The 27,921-nt window shown below is 36.9% G+C and overlaps 1 long non-coding RNA gene across 1 annotated transcript; it reads left to right on the top strand.

Moving 5' to 3' along the window:
• The first annotated feature begins 17,056 nt into the window (after window positions 1-17,056).
• LOC146001987 (uncharacterized) lies at window positions 17,057-23,853 on the top strand. Its single transcript, XR_014443655.1, has 3 exons — window positions 17,057-17,074; window positions 18,412-18,482; window positions 23,638-23,853. It is a non-coding gene; the product is annotated as an uncharacterized LOC146001987 (long non-coding RNA).
• Window positions 23,854-27,921: the final 4,068 nt, after the last annotated feature.

Below are 27,921 nucleotides of genomic sequence, written 5' to 3'. Positions count from 1 at the left end.
ATGCGATTCACTGCTCTCTTAATATTTTTAAGTTCCTGTGATGTAGGCAGATTTGTTACAGTATTTTGCAAAGATTCAAGTGCCAATTTCACATTATTTAATTCAGAAGCATCAGCCACATTTTGCATAGCATTTTGGAGCAGGGCTATATCTGCCTGAGTGGGTGTTGATTGTTGTAAAATTTCAAGCTTTGTTTGGATATCATCGATCAAGTGATGAAAATGAGATAGCTCAGATTCAGTGTTGAAGTTTTCAAGCTTTGTGATCTGTTGCTGGACACTGACAAGTGTGTCTACAATACCAGGCAGGCGAGATTCTAGAGATTCTTGTACATTTGTCAAATCACTTTGCACTGCTGCTATTGTACCCTCAAGATGGGTTATGGTACTTTGAATTTTTCCAAAATCTTCATATGTTTCAAGTTGCAGCTTAATGTTGTCAACACTCCGAGTTATTGCACTCAAAGCATCAGAAGATGGCAAGTTGTTCATAAAATTTTCAAGTGTCTCAATTTTTTCTTTAACCTCGGCTATGGCATTGTTCAAGGGGTCCAGATTAGGTATCTGGAGTGATTGAATCTGTTCCTTTAGAGTGGAAACCACTAGATCAAAATCTTCTTGTGACTTTATGCTTTTGACAATTGTTTGGAGCTGTGTCTGGACATTATTTATCTACTCTTCCAATTGTTGTTTCAATTGCTCAGAGTTGGTGGCCTGGGTCTTAAATTTGGCTTGAAGAGCTGCTACCGCTTCTTCTAAACTTTGAAAATTATCCAATGTGGCCAAATCAGTATATTTCTGAAGCAATAATTTGAGTTCTGAGTCAATTTTAAGAAGAGGGTCCATGCATTGTGATTGTAAATTTGTAATTTCTAGTTGAAGACTGGCATTGAGTGTGGTTTGTAAAGCTTGTATATCACTTCTTAATTTCTTGACTCTGACATCAAGCATCAGAATCTCATCACTGTGATCTTCATGTCTTGTATGGCCAAATATATCATTAGGCATTTTGTTTTAGTGGTTATTTATTATTGAATATCTAATTCTTAATTCTATAAAAAAAGGTATAAGCTTGTCATAGTGTCCCGGGACCTCAATATATAAACAGTCATCAGCAGAAACAGTATATACAGTGCCAGAAATCATGTTTGAGTGCTTAATTCTATAAATATTTCTCCCTATTGAAGCCTTGACATTACCCTCGGGGGTTGTAATAAATTGTAATTGACCACCTACAGGTAATTGGTAATGATTTAAATTATTGTTAAATATGTACAATGTTTTACCTGTTTCATCATCAACATCTGTAAGTATGCTGTTCAGATGAATAATTAACAAAGCACTTAGTTTAGATATTATATCAGAAGAGGGTTGTGGTGTTGGCAGGTCCATAATAGCCTGTTTTTTGAACCCAAATAAGTTCATAGGCATGTTTATTTATTTCAAACCATGCTCTGTAATTGGGCATTGATTGCCATTTTTCAAATCACAATGACCCCATGGTAGAGTATGTATGCCACATGACATAATGCATCTCTTATCATCATGTGGGTCCAGAGCCACTTTTCTTACAATATTTGTAGTCAACAAGTGATCCACACTCTGAATTCTATTTTCTGATGTTCTGATTGTGCTACATGATTTGAGGCAATTTTTGTAATCTTCAAATTCAAGCTCTTTGTCTACAGTCACTCTGCCAATGCCCTTGGCCTTTTTGGCAATAGCGCCACTACATGTTTAAAAGCTGTACATCTTGGCCCTTAACCCAGCAAATGCCACAATAACATCACCAAGTGTCTCATCTTTTAACTTGCCAGGAACATTTTTGTTGTGGGGTTTAATTTTTGAATGTTCAGTGGTATCAAAATATTTAAACAATTCAGGCTGTGCTATATCTTGATAAACATCTTCTGTTTGAATATCAAGAACAAAACTATCTGTGTCCATGTACATCAGTTTTACACGATCCTTATAAAAAGGCTTCAACACATCATAATACAATTTTAACATGTGTAATTTGGCCAATTCCAATATCACAGCCCCTACATAAATAGGCTTATCAAACTTAATCTTTGTTTTTTTCATGTTGAAAAGTGCCATATTCTGATCATAAATTCTTCTGTAATTGAAGTTGGGCTTTGCAATCAATTTTTTGCTCCGGCTGGGGTCAGTAATTATTTTAACATCAATATGTTTTCTGACATTTTCTATTGTTTTGACATACACAGAATTGACCATCAATTTAAACAAGGTCTTATCAAATTGGCTCATTGCAGATGTTCGAAGCTCTGTGTTTGTATCAATATATGGTTTCAACCATCTTGAGTGCCTGAACCTCAAAACTTTTCCAATTTTGGTCACTTGAACACAATGATTCATCAGGAACTGGAGGTTTTTGTAATATATGACATAATCCTGTTTTGGCTCTAGAGTCATCATCAATTTCTTCTGTTTAGAGCCAGGTGAGCACTCAACCTCAGGAATTGGGGGCAGATCAGAAAATGTGTTGTGTAAATTATCAGGAATTGTCAGATCAACCTCTAAGAACAGGCCATAGTTACTGTCATCAAAATCCTTAAGATCTTCAATATTGAAATCTTCAACCCACTCAAGCCCTGAATATATTTGCTATTTGCTCTGGCATATCTCTGAGAACATTGCACCATGCCTCCTCTTATACATTGTTCCATAAACAGATACATATCTTGATCCTGGATCAGATCCAATTGCATTTTAGTGTTTAAAAACATTGCAGACCATGCTAGGCCCGGAGCACTGTAAAAATACATTGGATCCAGTTTATAATTTTGCATGGAAGATTTTCTGAATGCCTGCAGTATATCAGCTAAGAGAGACACATCAAGTTTTAAATAAGCCTTGTGATAATCACCAAATGTCTGGCATTTTATATTGTTCCACATCAATTGGGCATGGTGATAATCTTCATCAGTGATTCCAGATCCTCTGATTTTGCTGTAAAACTCTTGTTGTGGTGGCAGAAAACACTCATCAAATTTAGAAAAATCTGTAACATAATCATATGGATATACACCCTTCCGCCTAATTAATTTCAGGTCCTGATTTGGAAACAAAGCACATGTGATTTTGAATTGATCATCAGATAATTGAGTGGCCAGTGTAGACAGGCTAGCCGATAAAATTCTGTATGAATCAAGAAATCTTAAGTGAATAGGAACACCATTAACTTTAATTATCTTGCTAATGGCAATATATTTTTCATTATTTTCAGCTAAAATATTTAAATTCTGCCTGTTAAACCCCTTGTACCTGATCAGATGATGGAAATCATAATTGGATGCACCATGGCAAAATATGGGGACAAATTTTGGTCTCTGGATCTTAATATTACAGCTATTACACAGGGCCATTAAGAATTTACCATCTGTATGAGAATGGTGTTTCACCTTGATATTTGTATCTGAAAATTCACAATCACATACCGGGCATTTTTCTGCATTGTTGAAATCTTCAATCTGTTTCTCTGTTAAAGGCAACATGGGTTTTGATTTTAATAAGATATTAGATGCTATGTCATGGCACTCATTTTCTATTCTATGTGCAAATTCTTTGATGGCATCTGCTCCCATGTATAAATATTCTTTACTAACAACACCATCCTGTACAATCACATAATAAAAGCTAGAAGGTTCATGTAACTGGTATGATGTAATTGAAGGTTCATCAGGATCTGGGCTACAGAATGCAAGAGGTTTGAGATTTGATTCAAAATCACAGACTATATATGCTGGGTGTTCCAACAAGGCTTCAAATTTTTTGAATTTGGCATTTTCATTTGGGTTAGGCATAAGCATATGAACAGGTTTATGGTTGCCACAGTATTTCAGATGCTCAATTAACTTGTTTTTAACAATTTCTGCATTCACTTCCCGAACCCCATTTATTATTTTTTTACGATCAAATACAGTCAAACATCTTCTGCACAACTTGAATATTCTATGAGTTTTGTCTAGTTGTTTTCTGACTAAAGCTTCAAGATTATGTATCAGAGTATAATGGTGTGTATCATCCCCTTCAATTAAGAGCAGATCAATCGGAACAGCAGAATCATCATCAAATGTACTGATTCTGAGAGGTGCTATCAAGCAATTGCCACGGCCAGTAGAACAAATAAATACATTAATAGATAATTGTTTACCATTAATATCCCTGGCCTTTTTTTCAAATTTATCAATATTCTGAACAGACATTGGATATTCTAAACCCTCCATTGCTTCATCAAAATCATTTTCATGTTGTTTATAATAACTTATTCGCTCAGGATGCCTTGAAACTGGATACAAAGCAGGTAAAATACACCACAAAAAGCATTTCTCATCATTATTTTTTATATTAACGACGGCTTGTTTGTTTTTAATATTGGCAGGTAATGGCAAATATGTAGATCCTTGTAATGGGCTGAATTCAGAAATATTAACATAGAGCTTGTGTGGAGATCCGCATAGGCTCCATCCTGACTCTTTTCCAGCAAATTCAGAGTGTTTAATATTCAATTGATCTATCAAACTGCTTATTATTTTGTCTGAATTTGTATTTGAATATATAGCTACATTTTCTGTTATGTGGGGCTGTGTAAATTTTGTGCCATTTGGTTTCTTATATTGTGTAAACAATTTGAGGGACAGCTTATAAGAGCCATTTTGTGCATTTAGAATTGCCTGCACATCAGGATTTATACTGTTCAAAAAATTCTTAATACCACATTTTGGCTCTGATACAAAGCGGTAATCCCTAAGTTGGCCATCAAAACTGCTATGGATGGGTTCATAGCGTGGCTGCTTTGCCGGTCCAGCATTAACAGGTGTTTCATGCTTCCTTTTCAGACCAGATGTAGATGGTTGTGGGGGAATGTTGATGACTGTGCAGAACAAGTACCTTTATGTTTATAAGTGAAGTATTCCATGCTATATTTTCTATGGCATTTGTGGCATGTTGTTGTAGGGGTTCTGCATTTATCTAGAACACAATTAATTTAATGCCTAGCCCAATTGGGGCTGGATATATTCTTATTGCATTGATTACAATATTTTTGATTCGGCATTTTTGTTGTTGATTATTATACAAAATTTCTTGGGGTTCAAATCAAAATTCTATGCTTAATAAAAAAATATCAGTTGGGTTCAGCAGTGTGCTTTGTGTGTGTGTGTGTGTGTGTGTGTGTTAATATTTTTGGCTTTGGTATTTATATAAAATTTCTTGGGGTTCAAATCAAAATTCTATGCTTAATAAAAAATATCAGTTGGGTTCAGCAGTGTGCTTTGTGTGTGTGTGTGTGTGTGTGTGTGTGTGTGTGGGTGGGTGTGTGTGTGTTAATATTTTTGGGTTTGGTATTTATATAAAATTTCTTGGGGATCAAATCAAAACTCTATACTTAATAAAAAATATCAGTTGGGTTCAGCAGTGTGCTTTGTGTGTGTGTGTGTGTGTGTGTGGGTGTGTGTGTTAATTTTTTTGGCTTTGGTATTTATATAAAATTTCTTGAGGATCAAACCAAAACTCTATACTTAATAAAAAATATCAGTTGGGTTCAGCAGTGTGCTTTGTGTGTGTGTGTGTGTGTGTGTGTGTGTGTGTGTGTGTGGGTGTGGATGGGTGTGGGTGTTAATATTTTTGGCTTTGGTATTTATATAAAATTTCTTGGGGATCAAATCAAAACTCTATACTTAATAAAAAATATCAGTTGGGTTCAGCAGTGTGCTTTGTGTGTGTGTGTGTGTGTGTGTGTGTGTGTGTGTGTGTGTGTGTGTGTGTGTGTATGTGTGTGTGTGTGAGTGTGTGTTAATACGTTTGGCTTAGTTTCAAGTGTATCCAAAAAAAATATCAACAGGGGCATATTTTTAACAAATTTATGGACAACAATCTCACAGAAGTGCCTTTTATAAGTGTAGGCAAATCAATCTGAGGGGGGTCATACTTTCACGGGAAATTCCCGAGGGCATTTTTACAAAAATCTTGGGTTAGATAGGGTTCCACACTTGAGCAAAAAGCTCATATGGGCATGTTGAGCTTGTTTAAGTGTAGCCAAATCTGCCTGAGGGAGGCTCATCATTTCTCGTCCCAGTAGTATATACTTTTATACTACTCATTCGGTAAGTAATCTCCCCTGTAAATTTTAAGAAATCCGTTTTCCGGATACGGAAAGTTTACTCAATTTTCTTTTCACCGTAATTTCAGTACAAGAAAAATCACACAGCACAAATTTTAATTCAAAACTTCACAAGCACTACATGCATTATCATATCATGTGCAGTCATGAGTACATTACAAAAATTTACGACTGTGACGAAAACACTCCAAAGTACATTGCAACACAGTTCTTGAACACCACCTGGGCTGAGCCCATAACCTGTTAAAAATTTGAAGCCATTAATCAAACCTGATACTGAATATGCATAATGATTAATACGCCGAACTGAACATAAGAAGTTTTATTTCTCTTCTTAGAAGCCGAAGCCACACAGACGCAATAAGATTGAACAAAAAAGATTAAGTCACTTCACAGACTATCTCCAACATATTAAAAATTAACGTGGACATATTTGAGTATGACAATGTTTGAAAACAAAACATTTTAACAGGCGGCAAACCTACAGGACAGAGAGTGACGCTTCAAAATCGTGTTCCTTACGTTTTGTTTATTGTGAGGGCAGTTGATTTCATTCCTGTTGCGATTAGTTCTTCAGATGGCAAGAACATTTCATAAATCAACTATATTTAGAAGTACTTTTCGGAAGTGGTCCTCTGACGGAAATCAAGCCTTTATAAAGTAATGATAATACTAATCATCATCTTATTAACAAAAACAATAAGAATTGTTTTAAGAAAATTAGGTATATTTATATTACTAATAATTTTAATAAGAATGAGGCTATTTATTATTATTATTAATAATACATGAATAGGTTAAACGATTGTGAAAGAATAGAAAATTAATGGAAGTGAGTCATTATGTGCAGCTTAATTCTACGTAGTTTCTACCATGGAAACTACTGTCAAGATAAGTAGAAATACTGAATATTTATATAATAATAAAAGTATTGTTAGTGTGAGCCCATGTATTATTTTTTATCAAACAATGGCAATATCATGCCATCCCAGTCAATCCAGTTAAGCTCACATTGTAATTAAGAATTAATACATCTGGAATCTTCTAGGAATCTTCCAGAAAATTATCTTACCCAAATATTTAAGTTCTGTTTTCAGCTAGGATAGTCTTATATTCAGAAAACATACGTTCCAATTCGCAAGATACAAGTGGACTGTATTTTAGGGCAACAAAGTCAGACACATCAAGTTCCAGATCATCCACACGTTGTCCATTTGTAAGCAGAATTTTGCAAACTTTCACCATTGATACAAATCCACTGTTCGTTTTCAATACTGCATCCAATTTCTGTACATACACAGGATCTTCAACCTGGGCGAGGGCCTCTTTAAAGTCTTCTATAATTTTGATGCATATTTGAAGTTGTTGAAAGAAGAAAGACAGAAAAGATAAAGAATGAAAAGAGAAGAGAAGCGAGGAGAGGAAAAATAAATACAGTATAGGCCAATGCTCGGTGTTCGTTGTGAATACAAAAATATGCACAACATCAACTTCTTTTCATACAAATATGCATTTTTAGTTAAAAATCCTTAAATATGCATTTGCATATGCAATATGCAAAATGCCTAATTATCCGACCCCTAGTCATTAGAGAAGCGATCACTTGGTGAAGTAAATTTTGACCTGACCGATGTCGTTCAATATGAATATGCGTAGCGATTGAAAAAACAAATGTTGTTGCGTGTATTCTATGTAACTTTCTATAGAAAGTTTATCTTTCTATCACCATATTTTGCTACGATATTCGTTATATTGCTCATTAAACTAATGTAAATACAAAAACAGGGAATCTTTTTATAGGATGATAATTTGTGAGCCTTTTAGTATCGACAAAATAATAATAAATAAATAATAAATTAACAAACTATTTCTTCACCATATAGGCCTATACTGTATACATACATTATATATGTATGTGTGTGTATATATATATATAGTCTTGGAAAGTAAGGGAGTTGTTTGTGTTTGTGTTTGTGTTTGTCTTGTGTAGTAGTTGTGGTGTGTTTGTGTTTATATTGTGTTATAGTTGTGAAGTGTTTATGTGTGTCTTGTGTAGTAGTTGTGCTGTCTAATGTGTTTGTGTTTGTCTTGTGTAGTAGTTCCTCCATTCATATTGGGGGTTAGGCGTAGAGCTGACAACTCTGCACTGTAAAAAGCCATGTCAAGAATCAGCAATATAAGGCCATGGATGTTCCCAAGGTAAAATATTCCGGAGGTAAAATAGTCCCCCGTTCGGATCTCCGGGTGGGGACTACTTTGGGAGGTCCCTGGACTAATGATAAGATCTACGTTAGGAATAAGAAAAATATTAAATTAGGCACCTGGAATGTTCTGAGCCTTTACCGGCCTGGGGCATTTCAGTGTACAGTTAATGAGATAGTCAAGTATAAATTAGATGTAGTAGCTGTCCAGGAAGTTAGGTGGCCAGGAGAAGGGAATTGTAAAACTAAACATTATACTTTTTTCTATGGTGGTACTGAAAATCATAATTTTGGAACAGGCTTTTTCATAAATAATAGAATTATCTCGGCTCTTAAAACAATAGAATTTATTAATGATAGGATATCATATGCAGTTTTACAGGGTAGGTGGTGTAAAATTATTTTAATAAACATACATGCACCAACGGAAGATAAAGATGATAATACTAAAGATGATTTTTATACAGAGTTAGAACAGGTCTTTGATAAATTTTCTCAGTATGATATGAAAATTCTGTTAGGTGACTGTAATGCACAGATTGGGAAAGAAGAGACATTTAAACCCACGATTGGTAAAGAAAGTCTTCATGAATTAAGTAATGATAATGGTATAAGATTGATTACTTTTGCAACCTCAAAGAATTTAATTGTGAAAAGTACCACTTTTAAACATAAAGATATCCATAAATATACCTGGTCTTCTCCAGATGGTAAAACTCATAATCAGATAGATCATATTCTCATTGATAAGAGAAGGCATACTAGTATAATTGACGTTCGTACACATAGAGGTGCTGACTGTGCCAGTGACCATTATTTAGTAATTGCTAAATTAAGAGAAAGACTCTCAGTGATAAATCATAAGCAACAAAATCTAAAAGTTCTAAAATTTGATACAGGAAAGTTTACTGATGAAAGAATTAAGAAAGATTACCAAATTAAACTGTCAAATAGATTTGATGTTTTGCAGGATTTAAATGATGATGAAAATATAAATGAAACAGACGTAAATAAGAATTGGGAGCACATACGTAATGCAATAGAATCAGCAGCTAAAGAAAGTATAGGATACCATAAACCGAGAAAAAGTAAGCCATGGTTTGATAATGAATGTCATAATCTAATAGAAATAAGAAATCAGGCTAGACTTAGATGGTTAAATAACTCTGATGATACAAATCTAAACAATTATAATAGAATAAAGCGAGAAGTTAACCGCACGTTTAGAAGTAAAAAAAGAGATTACTTGAAAAGCAAAATTAACGAAATTGAAACAAACAGCAAAAATAAAAATATCAGAGATTTATATAAAGGTGTAAATGAGTTTAGAAAGGGGTGGCAACCTAAAGTAAACTTGATAAAAGATAAAGACGGTGATTTTCTAGCTGACCCAAGCGATATTCTAAATAGATGGAAGAACTACTTTAATCACCTTTTAAATGTCCATGCAGGAGATAAATCAGAAGTGAATGAAGTACACACAGCAGAACCTTTAGTCCCAGAACCTAACTTGACTGAAGTTAAAGATGCTATTAAAAGGCTAAAGAATAACAAAGCACCTGGCATTGATTTAATACCAGCTGAGTTAATTAAATATGGTGGAAATTCATTAATTCGTCAAATTCATAAATTAATTTGTTTAATATGGAATAAAGAAGAAATCCCTCAACAGTGGAAAGAATCCATAATTGTTCCTGTGTTTAAAAAAGGTGATAAAATGAACTGCAATAATTACCGTGGAATTTCTCTACTCTCAACAACATATAAAATATTATCTAACATTCTTTTAACAAGACTAACCCCATATGCTAATGAAATTATAGGTGATTATCAATGTGGATTTAAACGCAACAGATCAACTACAGATCAAATTTTTCACATCAGACAGACACTTGAAAAAAAGTGGGAATATAATCAAAATGTCCATCAGCTATTCATTGATTTCAAAAAAGCATATGATTCGGTCAAAAGAGATAAATTATATAATATATTAGTAGAGTTTGGAATACCTAAGAAGCTTGTTAGTATGATAAAAATATGCACCAGTGAAACAGAAAGTAAAATTCGTGTGGGTATTAATATGTCTGACAAATTTACAATTCATGATGGGTTAAAACAAGGAGATGCATTATCTCCATTGCTCTTTAATTTTGCCTTAGAATATGCTGTTAGGAAGGTAAACGAAACTAAAGAAGGACTAAAATTAAATGGTGTGACTCAGTTGTTAGCATATGCAGATGATGTAGACTTACTGGGGGATGATGTGAATACAATTAAGAATAATGCTAAAATATTTTTCAAAACTGCTAAAGAGATAGGTTTGGAAGTTAACAAAGAGAAAACTAAATATATGCTTACAGGCCGAAACCAAGTGTTAGGTAATAATCAAAATCTAATTATTGATAACAACTCGTTTGAAACAGTTTCCAAATTCAAATACTTAGGAGTAATATTAACAAATGAAAATTATATTAAAGAGGAAATAAAAAGTAGGCTTAATTCAGGAAATGCATGTTACTTCTCTCTTCATAAACTTTTGTCTTCTCGTTTAATATCTAAGAATCTAAAAGTTAAAATATACAAAACCGTAATTTTGCCTGTAGTATTATATGGGTGCGAAACTTGGTCCCTTACATTGAAAGAGGAACATAAATTGAGAGTATTTGAAAATAAGATCCTTAGGAAAATATTTGGACCTAAAAGGGATGAGGAGACAGGTGAGTGGAGAAGGTTACATAATTTAGAACTACATAATTTGTATTCATGTCCAGACATTATTAGAATAATTAAATCAAGAAGACTTAGGTGGGCAGGCCATGTGGCACGAATGGGAGAGGAAAGAGGAGTTTTCAGGATTCTTGTTGGGAAACCTGATGGTAAGAGACCAGTAGGAAGGCCAAGACGAAGATGGAGGGACAACGTCGAGATGGACCTAAGGGAAATCGGTAGGGATGGAAAAGAGTATATAGATCTTGCTCAAGATAGGGACAGATGGAAGGCCTGTGTTGCTGCAGCCATGAACCTTCGGGTTTAAGAAGGCTAGAGAGTTAGTTAGTTAGTTAGTTAAATATTTAAGTTTAAATTAAATGTTAATATCTCTTGAATAATTACCATACAAGGGTTTGTTATTTAAAGAACTATAGATTTGATGCAAAAGATGTAAATTTCAAATTTACATGATGTAATTTGTTTCGGTCATAGATACGTATAAAAATTAATGATCTTCTCTTTGTATTTTGTAAACGAATGTTTTTGCATAAAGGGTACAGAAGTTGTAAGCTCGGGGACAATTAATCCCGGTTCCCCATGTTGACGAATTGGAAAGTGTTCTTTGTTACGACGGCTGTCTATTGTTGCAAACTAAGTGGGTGAAACTTGATAAATCGGTTGCCGTAAGGCTGGGACCATGTGATACTAAATGAACCTTATTATAATATCGGAAAGGTTATTTATCGACTCTGAATTTGTCTTCAAATGCAGTTCCAAGATTTTCATCCAGAAAAGAGGAAATAAAAAGCAGACTTTATTCAGAAAATACCTGTTAGTTCTCTCTTCTTTATCTTCTCGTATAACATAAAAAAAAACTAAGGGTTAAAATATACAAAACAGTAATTTTGCCTGTCGTATTACATGGATGGGAAACTTGGTCCCTGACATTGAAAAAGGAACATACTAGTAAATTGAGAGTATCTGAAAATAAAATCCTTATGAAAATATTTGGGCCTAAAAGGAATGAGGAGACAGGTGAGTGGAGGTGGTTACATAATTTAGATGTACATAATTTGTATTCATGTCCAGATATTATTAGAATGATTAAATCAAAAAGACTTAGGTGGGCAGACCATGTTTCACGAATGGGAGAGGAAAGAAGAGTTTACAGGATTCTTGTTGGGAAACCTGATGGTAAGAGACCTGTAGGAAGGCCAAGACGAAGATGGAGGGATAACGCTGAGACAGACCTAAAGGAAATCGGTAAGGATGGAAAAGATTGATCTTGTCCAGGATTGGGACAGATGTGTTGCTGCAACTACAAACCCTCGGGTTTAAGAAGGCTAGAGAGTGAGTGTGAGTGAACGTCGTCCAGTTTACGTCATAAAGTTAGCTTTGTAAATTGAAAATGAAGAAGAAGGGGGGAAATGTCACCACAGAAATGGTATAAATCCAGTCACTGAAGGCCACGTCAGAGCCTAGTCATAGGTCATCAACAAACATAAGCTGAGAAGTACGATACGTGGTATGAAAGTCTGATCACAAGCTTCATATATTATAACAAACAGCAAACAAGTAGGTTATATACAAGGCTCAGGCAATTATGAATTATAATTTGTACCTTGTGCAACACTGGTACCTGGTGTTGGAATAAGTATGCTATTGGGAGGTTGCCGACAATGTCCAAAGTCAGTTGCACCACCTCTCGGTAATCGGTCTGCATTGAGGTAGCTGTTAGACAATGAGTGAAGGAAAGGTGCACGAGAGCATGGAACAGCGCATTGTAATCAAATTCCTTACCAAGGATAATGAAAGCAGCCTGAAATTTGCACCAGATTGAAACAACAATATTATGAGAATATGCTGTCAGATGTTCTTGGGTATATGTTGTGCGGTGCCTTTAAGAAGGTTCAGGAAATAGTGGAAAATGAACTACATGCATGCCGGCCCAAGATGTATTTAACACCAGAGAAGATATTGCACAGCTTCCTCTTTGACTCCTAAGGAATACTGAACCTGGATTTTCTCATGGAGCGTCGAACAATCAATGCAGAATATTAAGCAAGGTTCCTCGAATGCCCATTGAAGCAAGAGAAAAATGTCACAAACGACCGTGTATTTCTGCATAAAAATGCTCGTCCACACTTGGCTGCTCGAACTATGGCTACAATGCAGAAACTTAAATGGAGCCTTCTCCTACATCCTCCATATAGTCTGGATCTTTTACTGTTTGTCTATCACCTCTTCGGTCGCCTTAAGGAGTATCTGAGACGGCAAAAGTTTGGCAGTGATGAGGATGTCATACGTGCTGTTCGGGAGTGGGTACGCCTCCAACCAAAATACATTTTCCTGAGCGGAAACCACAAGCTTCCAGAGAGCTGGCGCAAGTATTGCCAACAAGGGGGAGTATTTTGAATATTAGCTGCTTTGGTTTCAATAAAGGAATTACAGGTATGGATCTATTTACGCATTTTATTTCATATTTGCCCAAACCTTCAATAGTCCTTGTTTAATTTTAGTAATTACAACTCTCCCAGAGAAGATAGGGCGGTTCAGACAGCTTTAACCCCCCCCCTCCCGCCTATAAAATGCGTACTTGATATCCATAAATGTTAAATTACTACATTAAAACACTATAACAATCTAGATATCACACTTTGTACATAATCTATTATACTAATAATAAGAGCAGTGCACAATCATATAGGAATTGCTAAGTATAATGTTCAGTGAAGGATTCAGGTTCGACTACGAATCGAACTCAGGTGTCATGCATACCGACAAGGAATTGATAAGTTCTAAAAAATATAAGTTATAACCTGTATTTTATGGGGGCAGTTTTAACCACTGCTAGTTTAAAACTAGTAACTCTACAGACTGGAAATATTGGATTTACGACAAGATATCTGAGCACAAAAAAAGAGGAAAATTTTCGTCTGCGTTGACCACGAGACGAGTAAACAAATGACTGTCCACTTTAGTTCGCTAGTTGGCCTCGGTCTTTATCTTCTTGGTACGACAATAATTTAATACCCAAGACAGACATACTACGTAGTAACTCATTGCAAGTTTACCCATAGAACAGAGAAATAGATAGAAATAAATCTAAATTTGAACTTTTTTGTTTCAGGACAATTCTGTTTTAGTAAGGAAACTCTAGTTCAGAGACACAACAGCTCACGTACTTGAAATATAATTGAAAAAATATTTTGCTATGAATTTTGCTGTTTTCGTGAATATTAGATGATAGTGTAAACTATACCCTCTAGAAGGGTAACACGATTATCCCCTATAGAAGAGGTGTGAGGTGCAAAATTCTATTCTCGCCTCGGAAGCTAAAATTTCCAGCCTCGTCCATGAGCATAGCCGATTGTGTATTGTTTAAAATACAGGGTAATTCAAAATGGTGCATCCTATTTCAGGTGGGAACATATTTCAAAATTGCTACGTCACAGTGCCAAGGAAAATTAAAGAAGTTCACATCCCCTTAGTAACACAAGCAAAATCAAGACCATAGTCCAGTACTTGCTACATACGGTCCATTGTAATTTGAGTTCGTTCATATTTATAAGCAGCGGTGACCCGTATATGGCATCTTTGAAGTAGCTCCATAAGAAATAGTAACACGGAGTAATATCCGCTGACCTGGGAGGCCAACGGATCCTAGCGAAAACCTTTTGCCTCGCCTTTTACACAGCGTGTTGAAAGAACTACATCTAGTGGAGAAAACGTATGAGTTTTTCCTTTATTTGATGTATCACTGACCTGTTTGTCGTTGTATCCGTGCAAGATATATGATTATTTGAAAAAGTATGATTTTTTAAATTACCTTGTACTGCAAAATGATATAAATTACTGCGTTTTGATCTTTCCGGCAAGATCACGGGAAAGATCAATCTGTAGCAAATATCTTACATCCAAGTACTTACCTATTGATGTCCGACCAACAGAGTCAAGGAATCAATGTACTCACCTGAAAAGAGAAAGCAACAATAACAATGCCATTCTTGTACTGAAAATAGTTACATGTAATTGTAGTACACAAGTACACTCACCTGCAATAAAAATGGGACAGCTAGATCCTTAAATAGCAGCTTACCCGCAAGGCGTTATGTGCGTTGCCTAAATCCACTGCGGTGGTAGAAGTTGCCATTAAAGGTATGCTATTTAAATCGACTTATCGCAGTGGAGTTAGGCAACACACATAACGCCTTGCGGGTAAGCTGGTATTTCTGGATCTAGCTGTTCCATTTCTATTGCCTTTGACTGTATATTGAAGTTATCAAAAAGTTTTAAAAGGAATTGTAAGAGTAGCTCCGCTGTAATAAATAAAAGGTCTATAAATACCATGAAAAGCATTAATAATAATAATATTTTGCTCCATCACACAAACATACATATTCATAGCTACGTAGAAAAGGTTAATAAAAACTTAAATATTTACTTCCTCGTTTGTTTAGGTCACAGGTAATCTGATCGGCACAGGATCCAAAGTTTTAAGTGGGATCTTAATCACTATGCAATGTGCCTTTACCGGGGATCGAATCCGGACCCCTTGATTATAAGGCCACAGCGTTACTACTACGTCATCAGGAAGATCCATTTGAAGGTAAATTTTAGGTACAGTTACCACATTGCAACATGTATTGAAGTGATAAAGGATATGTGGAGGCATGGTACAAAACATTCATAATCTCGCCCATTTTTGTAGGTGATGGCATCAGCACCATGCTCCGGCCCCTCAGGAGCCAGACTGATCGAACCACATATCCACTCCTTGCAGGAGTAATGCTGGAAAATTTTTCACCACGGGGACCAAACCTGGGTCTCCAGCGTGGCAGTTAGGCGCCATACCCACTGGGCCACCGCGGCTCTAGACCAGGGTTGCCATAAACAACGTGTTTTAAACGTTTTAAACACAAGGCTTTGTTTCTTCACAAATGTTTAAAGCGTTTAAAACAAAGTGTTTTAAACATGTTTTTCAGTCTTCTTTAAAACACATTTTGATACTTGATGTTTGATAGTTTGTGGTTATTTGCGTGTTTTGTAACTTTGCCTTTTCATTCAATCCGTGTCATTTTGTTTATTTTGCATAGAAATGTAGAAACACATCGTGATGAATTCCAGTGGGCCACTTTTAAAACACGTGGTTGTTTCTTTTACAAATGTTTAAAACATTTTTAATATTGAATACTATATGGGTGAAACAGTTTTGCTTATTACTTAACATACTGCACATAATTGTTAATGTTAATATTTAGTTGTATTCCAGATACAATGTTGCATTATAAAAAACACTGAGCTACCACGTGGACTGAGTGGGGCCTGGCAACTGTGGATTAGTTGAAGCTTCTCGAACAGCTTACATGCGAGATTTAAGACCAACGTAAATGTCTATTTTAAAAAGTTAGTCAAGCGGTAGCTTCATAATAGGAACACTGTCCATACTTGGATGATTAACAGATTCCTTATTAATTATTATTCTCAGATAATAAGTCTTCCTGGCATTATGTTTTAAACGTTTTATTTGTTGAAAACATGTTCTTTCGGTTCTTGTTTAAAACACTGTTTAAAACATTAAAAACTGTTTGTTTTGTTTCCTTTTTAAAAAAGCACAAATTTTGCCAACCTTCCTCTAGACCCATTAACTTCCTGGTATATTTCTTCACGGACACTCGGCCAAACCTAATCTACCTGGATAACTTATAAAATCTGTGAAGCGTAACCTTCGTGATTGTGAAGAATTACACGGCCATTTCCATACCAGAAACGCTTCTTAAGGACAAAACAGTTATCTATTCAGGACGTGTACTCGCATTAGATAACAACATTGTTACTTTAGTTATCAGCTTTTACTCACGTGGCAATAGAAACATCTACACTACTCTACTTCCTGCACAATTGAGGGGGCAATTCCATATGTGTACTTCTGCAGATACCCTCAAGTTGTCTCTAGCTACTTAAAGTTTTGGAAGAGAATTGAAAGCAACATAATTCGTCCATCTTTAGTCTGTTTTAGGGTAAGTGAATTAGAAAACAACGACTTACTTGACAAGACTCTACTTTATTTCATACTTTGAAAGACTTGGCGAGAAGTTCATATTTAAGGTTACTTATCAATGTTGATTATACGAAATTTTATTACATTTCATATAGTTATTTTGCCTTTAGGGTGATTTAGGGTGATGTCAATTTATCGACGCTGTAACCAAAGTGAAATCATTTATACGAGGACTGCGATAGCAAATGAACTTGCTTACTTTGTGAAGAGAGTTGAAAAGTGCGTCCAGCAGTTGTCAAATTGCAGTCTCATATTAAAAGACAAACTGGGTCGTAATAATTCGACTGTCAAGGGCTTGTCAAGTCCAGAGGGCTATTCTAATTGGTTAGAGGGCCACGTAAATCGAATATAAGTCCTGATGCACGAAATACAATACAAAGTAGTAAATGATGCTATCACTTTGCAATGAAAGGGGACCGGTTGAAATTACAGGTCGGCTTACAGTGTAACCAGCGGCGGCGATTGGGTGCCAAAACTGGGGGAGGGGGCAGGACAGTTTACTTTTCCTTAGTAGATAAGGTTTAGCATAGTGTGTGGCAAAAGTTGCAAAATATGAAGGCAAATGCATCCCTAATCGACGGCACTGCATGTAACAGTTCGATCTCGCTTTAAAAGGCAGGTCTGTTTACAATTATAGCCCATCTCAGGATCACTATAAGTATCTTCATATTTCTAGGACTTCAAATAATATGCCACAATAGACCATAACATTGTTTGTATGTAAGAGTATAGTTGCGTTGTTTAATTTGGAATGAATTACAGCAATGCCGTCCGCAGAATTTTTTCTCAGGAGGGGCAACATTGATTAAAGTGGGGAAAGCATTCCCAGTACTAGGATAATTTACACAGGTACTTTCGAGTAATCTGCTGTATTTCACGGCACCCCTCGTCCATATCTTCAAGCAACAATTTCAAAATTTAAATTATATGAAGTCTTTCTAGATATCTCATGGAGAGCAAGTGCCCACCCCTGGCCGCTCTTTGCGAGAGCCCTTTAATTGCAGTATCTTTATAAAGTTATAATTATAGTGTAAAATGCTAATAGTGATAATTCTGCTGTCATTTAGTTACAGTTTTGTCTCTTTAATTCGAACTCCAAGGGGGACACAAAAAAATGTGCGAATTATACAAAATTTGAATTAATAAAAATAGCACGTCATTAAAGATGATTTCAAGTGGAATAAACTTTTGTTCGAATTACCGACTGATTCGAATTATCCAAGTTTGCACTAAACAGAATATACTGTATTTGAAACTAAAAATTCGAAATGTAACGTTTTCTTTTCTTTCTTACAGATCGACACAGTCACATCAAAATGGCAAGATCTAACGTAGCGTTCCTCTTTTTCGTAATCTGCTTGTGCTTGGTAAGTGTAGTCACTAGTCACTTGTATCGATATGGGAATCCGCCGATCTGCCCTCCACCCCAAATGAGGGCATTGGGTTCACAAACATACTTTTCAAAGGCTGTTTCTTCCTTGAAATCCAGAAACTTCGAGAAACATTCTAACCAGATAGGATTTCTAGAAATTAGGGTGGCCCAGAATTAAAGGACACCTTTTGATCTTGAATTATGTTTAACAATGAGAACATATTTATAATATTGGTAACTTTTTATTTTCCGAAGAGAGTAACTAAGACATCGCAATGACAATTTTATCTGTTTTCCACATAATTATCAATTTGAGCTCCATTGAAATCAATGCAAGCTTGGCGACATAATTGCTTTCCTTCCATCTGTTCGTGGCTTACCAGATTTTTAAGGTCTGAAACACTTCCGGTTGCATCAAATAACTTGTTGATTCTTGAGATAGCGTCACTTGTAAGTGCTGGCATTCGTCGCTGAACTTCAACACGTTGTTGGTAAGGAAAATACACGTACACATTTGACACGCTGCTCAATACTTAGGCGACTTTTTCCCATGCTAAACAACATAAACTTCTTCCGCTATACCGGTTAGATTTTACATACCCGTAAAGAAATATAGAAATGACAAAATAATCAAAAGTTGTTCCCTAAATTCGTGGCCAACCTGTATATTAGCATATAAGTAGTAGGGGTGGTGAAGCGGAAGAAACATTTGAAGAGAGGAAGTCACAGATTTCAACAATTTTTTTTTTACCTGAGGTTGAACACTTAAGATGTGAATACATTTTACATGTACATTTCCTACATTTAGGAAGAAATATCACGTGCCATTAATATTTAAATGATAGCTTCGATCATTGAAAGACTTCATATAAGTTAGTTCAATGGTAAACACGGGCCTTCCCTATGGCGTAATGGTACCGCCTTCGCCTTGTAATCAAAGGGTCTCGGGTTCGATACCCGGTGGAGGCACATAGTGGTTCGGATCCCACTTTAAATTATATGTCCAGTCCCGATTAGCCTTTCTGTGCATAAAGTGGACTTAAAATAAAATCTCAAGAAACTCAACAGAATCTCAATCGTAAACACGACCAGGGGACACACAGGCGTCATTTCGGGGGGGGGCTCCGTGGCGGAGTGGTTAGCACATCGCGCTACGACGCCACGAGCCCCGGGTTCGAATCCCGGCATGTGCATGGATGTTTGTGAGTGTCTATTCATCAATTTCATCATGTCATCACTCATCCCCATCTTCGCAAATTAGCCAACAGTGGCACAAAAAGCAAAATAAAATAAAGCAAATCAATCAATCGAGGTGGGGGGGATATCCCTTAAAATTATATAAATTCAGCATGTACACATTTTTGTAAAATATGTATATGTAAAAGATGGATTACATATATAATTGCTGCAATTGTGCGAAGAAACAGAAAAGGCAGAATCAGATTGAAATTTTCCGAGTAAATTAATTTGCTTTAACTACAGTCCTGCAGAATTAACTTGAGAGAAATGGCCGCTCTGTGAGTGATGCAACTGCGCTCGAATTGGCTAGAACGGGGGAAATCCCGCTGTAACGGATCAACGGAAACTCTACAAACTCTACTCTATAGTTTACATTGGCCTGTTACAGCGGGATTTCCCCCGTTCTAGCCAATTCGAGCGCAGTTGCATCACTCACCGAGGGGCCATTTCTCTCAAGTCAATTCTGCTGGACTGTAGTTCCAAGTCACGTTTTCTACTATGCACACCATATTTAATCCGTCAGACGAAGAAATGGAATAATTACAGGGGGAATAAAGTAAAATGTAGTATAGTAAAGCTAAAAAAGATACTTTCCGTAATAGGATACTTGTAGACACGCTGTCGAGATTAATTACTCCATGTGTATTTCTACATACTCTGTGGGGAAGGCCCTGGACACGACAGCAACAAAGAGCAGCTGTGTTGAATTGCCCACCGCAAGCTGCAGATTTTGTTTCAGTGAAGATAGAGCTGCTGCTGCTACAATTTTAAAATATAATGCCCTGTAGCTACAGTTTTTTGTAGGTAGGCACAGCAGTGAATTTCAGGAATCCAAGTCTCCCATCTTGATTTCATAGTAATTCTATCCACTGGTTCCACCTTTGGAGCAACTTCAACATTGCTATTTCAGGTGACTTGAATGTATTACTATCCCAGCTAATAACTATGTAGCCCATTTGGTTAGCAGGCAATTTGATATTGGAGAAAGGGCCCTTCGATGGCGTATTTATAACGTCGTTGTCTTTTAATCAAGGGGTCACAGGTTCGATACCCGGTGGTGATCCCACTTTAAACAATAGGGCCAATACCAGTTAATATTTCTGTTCATAAAGTGGACTTTAAAATTCAAATAATATCGGAAAATTTCTTGGCATAATACAGGTCCCGCTTAACATATAGCTAGTTACACAAATCAGTTTCCACCTTAATTTTGCAGGTGTGCCATACTTGAACCAATATCTTCACCAGTACTTCAAGCAACTTAGACGGAAGTTGGACATTTTCAAACCAAACTAGTCCAGTATCCTTGCAGAGTTAAACTATATTGATGTAGTAAAAGTTGATAGTTATATATAAACTTAAGCCGTAATTTGTAAGTATTCAAGTCACAGACAACATAAGGGCTGATATTTACATTAACAGTGCCATCTATTGGCAAGACAGCATAGCATTGCTTTCGATATTCGGTGGAGGCATGTAGTGGTTCGGATCCCACTTGAAACTGTAGGTCCAGTCCCGATTAGCCTTACTGTGCATAAAGTGTACTTAAAACACCAACTCAACAGCATAACATTTGCTGAAGGCAATGTATATGGTTATACGAAACAAGGAGTGGGCTAGGTTTGTCGTTGGGTATATTATATCTAAATCTCGAAACACTAGCCGCGAAAATTCGTCAAATGATGAGTGGCTAATATTTCTGGCCACTCATTCGTTCAGCATCAACAACACCAAAGAAACCAGACTCATAAGATCCTCGACGGTGTTGAATGGGCTAACAAGTTTAAGAAAGCATCCCATATAGCGGGGTTTCTAGCAGAGTTGTTGAAAAGTCCAGTAAGTTTAAATAAATTCAATTCCGCTCCAGAAATAAAGTTAGCAAGCGTAAATGGATTCTGGACCATAAAGAACCTTTTTATCTATAAAGTATTTCAACTCGGTCCAGGAACTTTTTTCCCGGATGAATTTAAATATGGTCCAGGAATCTTTTTACAATGAAACAATATGCAACTTGGCCCGAATTAAAATTGTGCGAGAAAAAAGTTTCCGGTCCTGTTGTTGAACCCAATAGAACCCATTAGAATTTATGGGTTCGTGGTCTTTTAAGAACCCTGTCTACTAGGAGCTATGTTGGACAACTTTTCTAACTGTCGGCTGGAGACCAACCAATCAGCGATCGATTCAATTGTGTTCGACTGGTATTGTTTACTTTCGTGTCTGAAGGCGTCAAACAAATGAGAACCAGAGATACCGGTACCCCACTCCCTCCCCCCTTTTTCGTGTGGTTATAAACTTGGGAGTTATTAATAAAGAGCTTTGTTATAAGCGGACCTTCGTGAGTACCGGGAAAAGAGTACCCAACGGACTGGACCTTGGCTCATTCCACTTTCAATTCAACACACAAACACAACAGGAAGCAAAGGTCTGTTAAAACATTGTTGCGCTTGGCAACGTTGCTACAAGCCACCCGATGTTTTTCTAGGATGGCCACTTTGAGAGTGAGATTGCCACCAGCACCAAGGCACACACCTTTGATGAGATCAAGATCAACAGCTACAAGGTGCAACTGACAGTTTTAAATAGTTATTACAGTTCAACAAACCGAGCTTTTTTTGTAACAAAGCATTGCAAAAGCAATAGTACATTTGTGAGTTTCGTTCAGCAAATTTTCATACATGTACAACTAGCGCGGCGGCACTAGTGTCGCTCAAACAAACATGGCGTCGAGGATTTCCACTTGTCAGGTCGTGTCATCAGACACAATGTTAGAATACAGGGTTCGGAGAAGCCACATACGCATTTGGAACATATCCGAGATAGTCTAAAATTGAATCTTTGGTGTGCTTTGAGGCATGATGAAGTCATAGGCTTATTCCTATTCGAGGAGCAAACGGTAACAGGAAAGACGTTCCTAAACATGGTAGAAAAAACTTTAAAAGTTCCTCAATTACGTCATTTACATTTACAATCGTATTGGGAATGCTCTTGTTTCTGTAACCCATCATATGCTACAGAACACGTGGAGGGAGATTGAATACAGGCTGGACATTTTCCGTGCAACAAACGGAGCTCATGGGGAGCAATACTGAGCTGTAACTGCTTCCAATAAAACTTGGTGAGTTTGGCTTCAAAATGTATATTTTTGTTTCTAGCTACTCCTTATTATATTAAAATAACACACTTTTAAAAACTGTCATTCCCCCTCCGAACACCCTGTATATACATACGGTGTACACAAAGTGACTCACTTATTAATAAATTAGAAACTCATGAAGATAAAAATAAACTGGTGGCAATGATTGATAGATAAACACAAATTGTTTTATGTCCTGTATCAGTCCACTACTAGAGGTGCTACTTTTGTCGCAATTTTGCCTGAAAACAATGTCTGCCACATATCACCAGAGAAAAAATAATCCAATGGCGTTGTGCAGGGTGACCTTCGGGGGCGAGGAATCGGGATCACCAAGTCAAATCCATCTTCTCGGAGAGCGTTCGTTCAAAACACGACGAACGATGACGAACCATACAAAAGTGATGATCATTGATGAATTGAAAACCAGAATAAAAAACGCGATAGGCACTGTGAATGTCCGCATGCTGACCCGAACATGGGATAAAATCTATTATCGCCTTGACATTCTCCGTGCGACAAAAGGAGCACATATGGAAGTGTACTGACTTAAAAACTTTATGAGTTTATCTATCAATCATTGTCACTAGTTTATTTGTATCTTCATTCGTCTCTGATTTATTAATAATTTAAATGTGTCAGACACTATGTGTACACCATGTATATCTCAACCATTAATCAATACAATGCAACAGACTATAAGTCTTCTCTACTCTTGACACCATAGTTCTTAACTGGATATTAACCATTGCAGTTAATTCTTGCTTTTCTTTCGTAGGTGCTGCAGGCCATTGTAGCCAGCCACCACCACAAGAAGCACCACGGTGGTGGCAAAGGGTGCGAGGAAGGCAAGAGCTGTGGCGAGGCCAGCAACCTTGCCTACTCCATGAACGAGAACACCAACGTCAACAACATAAAGAATTCAGTGTGAGGGAGTGTCTCCTTCACCTTGGACCATGGACATTCACTAAACTTGCGAAGCCAACTTTCTGTACCACTGAAAATAAACTCATGCAATCACAAAAATTCTCGCTGCTTTATAATCCCTATTGCAAGCGTGCACTTGTGAAGGGTGCAAAGAACTAAGTGGCCCAGGCCCCAGTTGAAAAAAATGTAATACCATGGTGTTACTGATAGTCACGACAGTGTTCCAAAACTTACCGTGAATTATATCTCACACACATTCATCCTCAGCATGGTCGTATTTAAAGGGGGGTGTTCGACGGGTCCGACACCCTCTTTTGGTTCAGTAAAATTACCAGATTACCTGTTCTATCCATTTGTTCATAATAAATTCTTAGGATTTATTTTATTTTCCTAAATTCGAGATTTGCATTGGAAGGAAATTACGTAATTCCACACACCAGATGGGACTGTAGACCAAATGTCTGCAATTTCCTGAAATTTTCGGAATTTCTGCGTTAATAAACTTTATTGGGACTGTCAAATCAGCTATCACTTTTTTCCCCTTGAGTCTTCTTAAAGGAATTTGGTTTTTAAGAACGCATTGCAAGAATACCAGGTAAACATCGTAACATTCTCAAGCTGTTTGACACAAGATGAACAGAAAAGTATCAATACTAAGTAGCGTGACCGTGACTACATACACACAACTTTGTCGGGTCCAGCACCCCCTCCTCCGCTCCCCAACAAGCTTCCGGTCAGGAGTGTCATGGATTTTCTCTTATGAAATAAATCAACCCTAATCATACCATACATTGACCCCCCCCCTTTTAGGTGAACTATATATACGCCCATGATCCTGAGTATAATGTATTTACAATTTTCACCATTTTTAATATTTAGTTTTTAAAAACCATAAGTAAATTATTCATCACAACGTATAGTGAGGCATGTAGTAACGGCCTGTGCAGGAAATTTGTGTGTGTGTGAGCTTGTTTCATAGTTTCAACAGCCTTAAGAAACGAAACCCAACACGGCAAAACAAAAATTTAGAAAAGGTTCAATACTCACTTATTCTCGTATTATCCTGCTTCCTATCGTAGAGTTCCACTTTCGTTAATTCACACAATATGCTGCCCTACATTTTTCACTCCTTCTCTGTACCAGATGCATCGCTATTACCAAAGAGGTAGATATGCGGAAACAAAAATTCATCAGTTCGAACTCCGCAGCAACATATCCAAGCAATACATCCAAATATATCAAGTATTTTTAATACACATCTATTCAAAATACCCCAAGTGTACGAGATCCCGAAAATCAGGAGGTCATTTCCCTAAATCTGGACCTGGAAAGTACATACTTTTCGCAATCCTGGTACATTACGGGATCACGCACACACTTATAAATCACCAAATTAATAAGTGCCTTTCGTGCTAGAGAACTAACTAAAAAAAAAGCCTTCTATGGCTGCAGGAACACAAGCCTTCCATGTGTCTACAGTTTAAAGTGGGATACGAATCACTTGTGCCTCCACCGGGTATCGAACCCTAGACCCCTTGATTACAAGGCGACGACGCTACCACTGTGCCATCAGAGAGGCCCTCAGATGGTCTTAGAATGGTTTTGAAGGGCTCTTTCACACGAAATATAACGTCAGGTTAAAAAGCAATTGAAAGATGGTGTAATATGGGCTTCTTAATTTTTTAAAAGTAAATGTTATAAACACACTATTGCCCAATACCTTTACAAAATTTAAAAGTGGATGCCAATGGGATCCGGAGTTATGTTGGATTTAGGTTAGGTTAGGGTAAGCTAAGTAATGCATAACATAATTTGATGGACAAAACAGTTTAATTAAAAAGTAAAAGCTATAACAGATATATAAAGAAAATGTAAACACAATATTTTAATTGAAATAACATACACGAATGTGATATTTACATCCCAAGTTCTTAGAAATACAGAAGGATTCAAAACTCCGTATCATAAGCAACTGCGGTATTAAAGATCTTTTCTACAGTTACGGCGGCCGATCTTAATGCTGGCAAGGGAAGTGTGGAGCGGGGAAGCGACCAATCCAGCACGATAAGAAACGCAGTAGAACGAGGTTCACGTAGTACTTCTTCCCGTGTCTCTCGGCGCCACTGCTGTTGTCTGCGGCGTAATCCCCCACTTACCTTGCCAGAACTAGGACCGGCCACCGTAAGAGTGGAAAAGATCTATGGTGTTCACAGCACAGCGGAAAAAGTAAGAGAGGAAAGTTGTTGGAAATAGTCTATGTGAGTTTAAATCTAAAGTTCTCGAATTTTCAACGTTGAGGCATACTACACTGGGAAGTAAAAGCAGCGGAGAGAGGTGCTGATCACATCACCTCCACATATGGTCGAGATTGTGAATGTACATGGCCCTAACAGGGGTATCTTTACCGTTACATTTTTACTTTTAAATATGAAAATATCAGGAGAGAACAATTCAAAGTAAACCCTTAAACTTGAAATGGTAGGATGAAACTCACATTTATATTGTTTTCGTAGTCTTCTAATGTAGTAGTGTGTTGCACAATTATACAATAGAAGTGGACTTTGTAACAGGGATTGTACAAAAATTGAAGAATGTAAGACTTCCCACAGTCTCATCCCGTCTCGTCTGGTGTATTCAATTATTATTCATTATTCAATTATTTCTTATTGAAGGGAGAGGTAAAGCCTGAGGCTATTCTGCCACTTATACCCTATACCCTGGAGCAAGCGAACGAAAACAAGTCTCTGCGCAAGTAGTGACGTGACACGGCTCTACCAATGAACACGTGGGAAGGAGGGAAGCTGCTGCATTTACCAGCCTTCGAGCAACGTGTACTGCTTCGCTCTGCCCTCTCGATTTCCTCCCCTTCTCTACCGCTATGCGCGGCCTTGCTCCAGAGATCCCCGGGACAGGGTATAACCCCAATGGATACGTATGCTACATACTAAAGACATAGAACAAACAAACAAACAAAAAAGACACACAAGAAGAAGGAAGTCTCTCTTCTCCTAGGTTTTATTCAAATTATTTTGAAAATCTATACCAAAAGGCAGTAAAAATGCAATTTATTGACAGAACTCCTCACATCCTACTCGATATATCTGAATAAGCAGTATAGTAATTTTGTTTTCCCTGAAATTTTAAACAAATTTACTAAAATCTCAAAAGAGGCAAGATCTTGTAGAAGGAAATCTCGTCTCGATTTTACAGAGGTCTATCATTCTCGGTCTAGTAGTGTAATTGGCTATATTACTGGGTCGATAAAGTATGAACCCCCCTCAGGCAGATTTGGCTATACTTAAAACAAGCTCAACATGCCCATATGAGCTTTTTGCTCAAGTGTGGAACCCTGTCTAACCCAAGATTTTTGTAAAAATGCCCTCGGGAATTTCCCGTAAAAGTATGACCCCCCTCAGATTGATTTGCCTACACTTATAAAAGGCACTTCTGTGAGATTATTGTCCATAAATTTGTTAAAAATATGCCCCTCTTGATATTTTTTTGGCTACACTTAAAACTAGGCCAAGATGCTCATAAGAGCTACCCACATACACCCACACACACCCACACCCACCCACACCCACACATATTTACTTCCGGTCCACTTCCAGTCCACTTCCGGTTCACTTCCGGTCCACTTCCGGTCCACTTCCGGTCCACTTCCGGTTTGCCTACTTCCGGTCCACTTGTGGCCTATTTCTGGTTTATTTATATTGCATCATGTTTTGCAACAAATTATTACCCAATATTATGCAATAAATTATTAGACATGTGTTGTTTTCTGATTGGTTGGTTATGACATAATGTGATGATGTGTTATATTCTGATTGGCTTATTGTTTCAGATGCTTTCAATGCGGTCTGTGCTTAGGCAATATAAAGAGATTTTGTATTGCATATCAGCCAGTATTGTGAGAGTTGTTGAAGAGTAAGGGTGTGTTGTTGCAGTGCTGCTCATATTTTTTTAAACACAAAAATATTGCAAATTTATATAAATTGAATTACAAATCTATTTGATTTAATAGACAGAATTTTTGACAACCTGTCATAGGTTTATTAAGTATAGAGTTTTGATTTGAACCCCAAGAAATTTTATATAAATACCAAAGCCAAAAAATATTAACACACATACACAC

The sequence above is a fragment of the Lepisma saccharinum genome, chromosome 18 (genome assembly GCF_977018435.1).
Source record: "Lepisma saccharinum chromosome 18, izLepSacc3.1, whole genome shotgun sequence".
Classification (NCBI taxonomy): Eukaryota; Metazoa; Arthropoda; class Insecta; order Zygentoma; family Lepismatidae; genus Lepisma; species Lepisma saccharinum.
Note: the sequence above shows the minus strand (reverse complement) of the source record. Positions and strands in the feature narration are given on the sequence as shown.